Raw genomic sequence first — 7,770 nt, forward strand, 5'->3', positions numbered from 1 at the left:
CCGCCCCCTGCACCTCACCCGGGGGAACTGCGATCCCCCGTGATCCCCCCCGAATCGACCTCTGGTGGGGATTGTAAACTATGTCTGCTTTCCGCTGCCATGCAGGTCTCTCCTGGGACCAGGCTGCACTAGGCCTTGCTCCCAGTCCTGCACAGATCATGACACTAGTACTGTGTTAATGCATAAATAACACATGAATGTTCATGTGGAGCTTTTAAAAGGAGACTTACTCACATGAGACATAGGGATTGGAGAAGTAAGAATCATGACTAAGCCTGCATTAAATTCACTGATCTGCACAATTTTAATTTCACTTGTGAGCTAAACTCACCCTGTAATCCAGAGGTCCCCAACGTTTTCAGCCTGTGGGCACCTTTGGAAGTCTGACACAGTGTGACCACAAAATGGCTGCCACAACTTACCTTTAGTCACACAATGAAGGTCTTTCTGCTGAGCTAGCAGCTGCTGCTGAAGCAATATTTTAAAAAATCTGCACAATCAAACAAATTTCCAGTGGCCAATCAGGATCTTTAGTTGGCAAAAAATGCATCTGGCCTTGCCCACTTTCTACAAACACTTGGTGGGCACCAGGAAGGGTGTCAGTGGGTACCATGGTACCCACAGGTATCAGATGGGGGACCTTTGCTATTGTCAATGGACATGATGTGAACTCTTTTTAAAAAAAAAATGCCTTCACTATTAATGGAGCATGTAGAATTCTTGCCAGGTGGAAATCTACACTTGCAAATATTCTGGACAATACTTCTGAACATGTGCAGAGTTGTATGTGTGTGTATAATATCACACACATAGATACTAGGAATAAGGCCCATTGTAGAAATAAATACAACGAACTCTAGAAAGAGGCTCTGGAAAGGTGCCCTGGCCTTGGACACTCAGTGTTAATTTGCTGTGGTGACCTCAGCAGGGTATAATGACACAGAGCTTACCATTTACTCCAGGGAAACTGATCTCTGTCATCTGAAGAGCAGTTGTAATTCTGAGTGATCTCTAGCCCTCCCCTGGAGATTGGCAACAATGGTTCCCCAGAAGGAAATGGCTGGTTTGGAGGGTGGAGTCTACGGCTTTGTACCCATCTGAGGTCCCATCCCTCCTCAAGCCCCATGCTCTCCAGGCTCCACCCCTCATGTCTCCAGAAATGTCCCAACCTGGAGGTGGCAACCCTATTTCCTTCCCAGCCAATCATCAACTTACCATTATCTGCCCCTCTGACTTCAGCTTTCCATCTCCCCCTCCCCTGCAGCCTCTACCTAGGAAAAGTAGTCTTTTTCCACAGTGGGGACCCAAGCAAGAAGGAAGTGACCTCAGCGGGGTATAATGACACAGTCCACCCTGCAAAGCAGCTGTTTTATAAGGGGGAGCTGATCTCTGCCATCTGGAGATAAAGTTTTAGTTCTGAGTTATCTCCAGCCCTCACCTGGAGATTGGCAGCAATCATTCCCCAGAAGAAAATAACTAGCTTGGAGGGTGGACTCTATAGCATTCTATTCAGCTGAGGCCTCTCCCCTCCCCAAACTCTGGCTTCTGTAGACTCCACCACAAAATCTCCAGGAACTTCCCACCCTGGAGCTGGCAACCCTAGTCAGAATTGGCCCCAATGAGTTCCCTACCAGGGCCAAAGTAGGCCTGGAAAGGGCCTCCCCTCTGCCTTTTTACCAACAGAACCAAGCTCGGCTGGCTAGCAACAGCCACTGAGGGAAAAGTTAGCCCCACAGCAGGAGGAGAAGACAGTGGCCCACCTCAGTAGCCAGCCTGTCACAGAGGAGCCAAGCCAAAGCAGAAGTGTCTTTGTCAGGAGAGACAGCCATTTTGGCAGTTTATTCTGTCAGGGAAGAGTGTCCAGGCTGGCAGTGGGCAGGGGAGAGGAGCAAACCAAGTACGCAGCCAATGGCACACGAGTACTCTTGAGACGCGGTTGCCAGGCCAATGGCTGATGGAGTGCACAGCACAGTCAGTGGGAGACCCAGAAAGTGCCAATACTCTGGGCTTTGTGTGTGTGTGTGTGTGAGAGAGAGAGAATGAGAATGTTTAGGGGTATCAGTGTAATGAGTGGATTTTTCCTGCAAATCCTCAGCAGTCCCTTTTGAGCCTGGAAAGATGGTGCCTGAATCCATGTGGATAAACAGCCACATGGGCTAGGGGAAATCAGAGAAATCACTCCCCTATTGCTGGTCAGGCTTGGTGCCTTTCACTTTAACTAGCCATATCCTCAAAGCACTTATTTTGAAGAAAGGCCTATTGAATTCAATGGGGTTTACTTCCTTGTATCTTTAGGACTGATGCCACATGCCTTATTCCTGGTTTATATTAATGCAGTTTCTTTCAATTAAACATTACTTACATCCCAACCTTAAATACATAAAGCTGTGCAGGCAAGGGGTTTCTTTCCCACTTCTTCATTGTGATAGGAGATGCTACATGTGCACACAGGATTCCAACTTAGTATGCAAAAGACAACGAGGAAACCCCTCCACACATGAAGCTCTGTGTCCATGTTGAGATCTACTGTGTATATCAGAACTGCTGGATCAGGATATTAAGTGAAAACAAGGCAAGTTCAATGGAAAAGGCTGCCATGTGGAAGCCGCTTGAAGTTGCAGTTCACGCATAGTGGCTCACAGCATGGTAGTGGTGGCTGATCCATGTATTTCAAGGCAAGCAGCGTCCATATTGGAGCCATTTTCAGCAAAACATAATGTCATTGGAATTGTAATGAAACTGTGTTCCCATAATGTGCATATGAACATTTTAGATCCAAGGTTGTTGGGTTTTTTTAAGTTTAACAGATCACTATGTTAAATTATCATATGGTTATTCTGGATTTCTGTAGCACAGTGACAAAGGGAAGCTTGGTCACATATCACATTTATCCTCTGGAAAATCATGTCTTGTTGTGAAATCATGGGGCATCAATCATGTCTTGTGAAATGGAGGGGAATTTTCAGATTGCCTTCTCCTTTTTATTTCGTCAGTGGTTACACTTATAGGATGTTGCTTGTTTTTAAGTTCTGTTGCGAAGAGTCGGACTTGACTGTGCGACTGAACAACAACAAAGGCTATGCTGGCTTCTAAACTAGAAGGCTGTTGATAAGATTTACATAGTAAAAGCTGGAGAATCCCTGAAGAGCCCAAATCTGATTATTGCACAAATTTTAAAATATGGTTTGATAGATATATAAATAAAACTATTTCCTACAGAAGTAATGATACAATAAACTATATGACTGATCCTATGCATGCTTGGATCAAACCGAATGTAATTGACATACAGATAATCTATGTGCATATAACTGCAGCTTTCCAAGTAAGGCTATCATGTTGTGAACATTTGCTTAGATGTACTAAATGGTACCTACATTTGAGTAAAAAATGCATAGATATAGGCTGCAGAAGCAGTTAGGATCAGGATACATAATCTTTCAAATAGCACAGCTCTTAAGAACATAAGAAGAGCCCTGCTGGATCAGACACAATGGCCAGGAAGTCATCAACAGGGCAGAAAGGCCAGGCCACCTCCTGATGCTACCTCCTAGCACTGGTATCCAGAGGTTTGCTGTCTCTGTATCTGGAGTTTCAATTTTGTTATCCTGGCTAACAGCCATTGATGGACCTATCCTACGTGAATCTGTCTAATTAACTCTTAAAGCCATCTGTGCTCATGGCCACCACTTTATCTACTGGCAGTGAAAACCACAATTTAATTACTCATTGAGTACAGAAATATTTTCTTTTGCCTGTCCTGAGCTTATTGCCCATCCACTTGACTTGCTGTCTCATTCCATCACCGTTATGCTTATGTAAGAGTCTTTTGTGAGGTACCTTGCCAAGAGCCTTTTGGAAGTCCAAATATCTACCAAATCACCCTTATCCACATACTTGTTAACCTGTTTTTGGAAGTCCAAATATCTACCAAATAACCCTTATCCAAATAATTGTTAACCTGCTTCAAGAATGCCAAATATTCATGAAGCAAGTCTTAAGGATGGCAGTTCACTAACGAGAGAAATAATGTAGGTAGCCATATTGGTCTGCTGCAGAATCCCAAAACAAAAGGCATATTTTAAACTGACACAATTAACACAATACAATCTGCGAGCTTTCTTTTTGTTTATTTATTTCCCCCCCCCCCAAGAAGGAAAAAAGAACAAGGGGGGGGACTTAACATCCAGCAACTAAATAATTTTTAGGGGGGGGGTACATAAAGACAAGACAAAAATATAATACATAAGTTTCTATAAACCAGTTTCAAATATCTAAAAATAAGTCCATATGCAATTGCTTTTTATATGCTGTGTGTTCAAATGTTGATAGATAGAGTTCTAAGATCCTCAATCGTTCCGATTTTGTAATATAAGTCTTTTAGCTGTAGTAAGGGCACAGGCCTGGATAGCCCAGGCTAGAGTGATGTCATCAGATCTCAGAAACTAAGCAGGGTTGGCCTTGGCTAATATTTGGATGGGAGACCACCAAGGAATTCCAGTGTTGTGATGTGGAGTCAGGCAATGCCAAACCATCTCCGAACATCTCTTGCCTTGAAAACCCTACGGAGTCGCCATAAGTCAGCTGTGACTTGATGGTACTTTCCACCACCAGCAAGGGCTAGGCTTCCCAAGTCCCCCCCGGGGGGCGGGGAAACCCCCGCCCCAGAGGCCCGTTTCCCGCCGCCAGATCGGGCCCCGGGGGGAACTCCTCCCCAATGTGCGCATCACCCAGAAGTGACGCGACCACGCTGGGCACGCTGGGGTTTTCCCTTGTATGGCCGTGGCCCCGCCCCCAGCGTGCCTGGCGTCGTCACGTCACTTTCGGGTGACGTGCATGCGGCGCGCGCGCACAACTGACGCCGGCCAGGAGCCCCCCCGCTCCCAGCAAAAATTGACTTGGCAACCCTAGCAAGGGCACAGAGGGTCTGTTTTCATTGACCATCAGTTAGCCTCCAAGAAACAGGCAGATAGTTGTACATAAGAATCCTCAAATGTACATAAGAATCCTCAAAAATCAATGAACATTCTAATACAAGATTGATACAATAACTTCTTCCCAGAAAAACTGAATGACTGGACATGCCCCAAACATCCTGTAAATTACAGCACCAACATTAGACACCTTACTTAATCTTTTGCTAAAGAGTCAGTGTCCAGTATATCCTAAACATACTTTTTTGCTGAATAAGACTCAACTTAAGATCTATAGAGTAGGTACAGACTTTAAGACCATATCCCATTGCTTTGGCAAAACAGGGCAATCTAACTCCTCATTCCATTCATTTCTAAGACTCTGCATGTAGGGTTGCCAAGTGAATTCTACTCACCGGCGGGGGAGCCTCGCCGCGCTCCAGGAGTCGTCCCTCGTCGCGCGCGCACCGGCAGCACGTCACCAGAAGTGATGCACGACGTCGATCACGTTGAGGCCGTGGCCCCGATCGTGAGAGGGAAAACCATAGAGTTTTCCCTCCGACGATCGGGGCCACGCCCCCAACGTGATCAACGTGGTTGCGTCACCTCCAGTGATGCAGCCACACTGCGCTTCAGGGGGCAGAGTTTTCCCCGGGGCCCGATTCTGCGGTGGTGGAAATCGGGCCTCCAAAGCGGGGGTTTACCCGCTACCCGCCCCCACTTGGCAGCCCTATCTGCATGTCATATTTATTAACTGACATCAAATATTTATAAACAAATATTGTAGGTTTTGTTTTCTGTCTTGATTTAATTAGAGTTTCCAGGAGCAAAGGGAATTCTGAGATATTTAATGCCGCAGGGCCATATTTAGATACCAACCAATGTTGCAGCTGTAATTATTGCCATTCTACAGAAGGTGACAGCTTGGTGTAGTAGTTAAGAGCAGTGGACTTTGATCTGGAGAACCGGCTTTGATTCCCCACTCCTCCACATGCAGCCAGCTGGGTGACCTTGGGGCAGTCACAGTTCTCTCAGAACTGTTCTCTCAAGAGTAGTTCTCTCAGAGCTCTCTCAGCCCAACCTGCCTCACAGGGTGTCTGTTGTGGGGAGCGGAAGGGAAGGAGAGATCTAAATGTTCTGTTACACTGAGTGAAGGGCAGGGCATAAATATAGCTCTTCCTCTTCCTCTATACCTCATCTGAGAAAATGACAAAACCTCATCCTCATCATAATCTATCAGCGGAATCTGTTCCAATGTAAAAATCCCCTTATCAGTCTAAGCCTTCCACAAAAAAGTTTTCTTCCCAGTTTTTAGATCTGGATTGGCCCATAATTTCAATTTATAATATGACAATGGATCAAATCAATATTGTCATGCCATTATATGCCACTGTTTTCTAGCTGTAGAAATTGCAAGATGAATGGGATCCACTCTAGCATAAGTAAACCTTAATGAATTCCAGGTAGAGACAAACACCAGAGAAGAGGCCTCCAAAAGAGCTGAAGAAGGGCAGTCCAACAGCAAGGAGCGATCTCAGTAATTAGTACAAGTTAATAAGTATGCCTGATGATATAAACTAAGATCAGGGAAACAAAAGCCTCCTTCATCAAATGGAAGTTGCATACTCTTTAAAGAAATTGGAAGCAGTGGGGAACCCCCCATAAATTTCTGAAACAAAGTATTAATTTTATGAATATATCTGCAAAATATATAGAAAGGATTTTATGTGGAATATAAATAATCCTGCGTATAATATTAATTTTGAATGTATTTACTTTGCCCTATAGAGACAAGTTTAAAGTAGCCCATCTGTCCAAATCCAAAAATATATCAGTAATTGGCTTGTTAAAATTTAGCATATCTCTAGGAATCAGTATTGCAAGATAGGTAATGATGTCTGGGCACCACCAGAAATGTCCACAGTCAAATACACTCCATGTTGTATTGTCTCCCTGTAGGGTTGCCAGAGCCACTGGGGGACAGGGGCTTGCCCACTTTAGGGGCCCCTGATCCACCGGCCCAGATATGGCCGGCGGAGGGAACACCACCCCCAAAATGCCTGGATTGGGCCAATGAGCCCAGTACGATGACATCACCCAAAGGTGACGTAGGGTTGCCAAGTAAAAATATCTTACTGGTGGGGGAGCCTTGCCGGGCTCCGGGAGCCGTCCTTCGATGCACGCCGCCAGCACGTCACCGGAAGTGACGCGCGACGTCGATCACGTTGAAGGCGTGGCCCCGATCGTTGGACGGAAAACCATAGAGTTTTCCCTCCGATGATTGGGGCCATGCCCCCAATGTGATTGACGTGGTTGCGTCACCTCTGGTGACGCAGCCACGCTGCGCTTCGGGGGGCGGAGTTCCTCCCAGGGCCCGATTCCGCGGCGGCGGAAATTGGGCCTCTGAAGCGGGGGTTTACCCGCCCCCACTTGGCAACCCTAAGGTGACGTCATTGCATAAAAAATATTTTTAAAATCAAAAGTCACGTATAAAGCCATGAATATTATTATTTTGTCTAATGGCACAAGCCAGATGTTCAAAACATAAATAAAAAATAAGAGGGCAACTGTAATGATTTCATGTTTAACTGTGCGTGTGTGTCTTTAAAAGTTTGGTTGCATGGCGATAAGAGATAGTCTAGGTTGGTTGAAACAGGCAAGTGGTGTGATTGGTGATTGGCAGAAAGGGGGAGGGGTTTGGAAGTGATGCTGTGTGGATGATATTTATGTCTGTCAAGAGTGACAGTTAGAGTTGGGACAGTTGAAAAAGACAGTTATGGAGTCAGTTAAGTTCTGTCTCTGAGAGAAGGAGACACATCCCTGTGTGGGATAAGTTGGTCCTGTGTATGGAAAGAGT

Source organism: Gekko japonicus, unplaced genomic scaffold (assembly GCF_001447785.1).
Source record: "Gekko japonicus isolate JY-2015 unplaced genomic scaffold, Gekko_japonicus_V1.1 scaffold114, whole genome shotgun sequence".
In the NCBI taxonomy this organism is placed as follows: Eukaryota; Metazoa; Chordata; class Lepidosauria; order Squamata; family Gekkonidae; genus Gekko; species Gekko japonicus.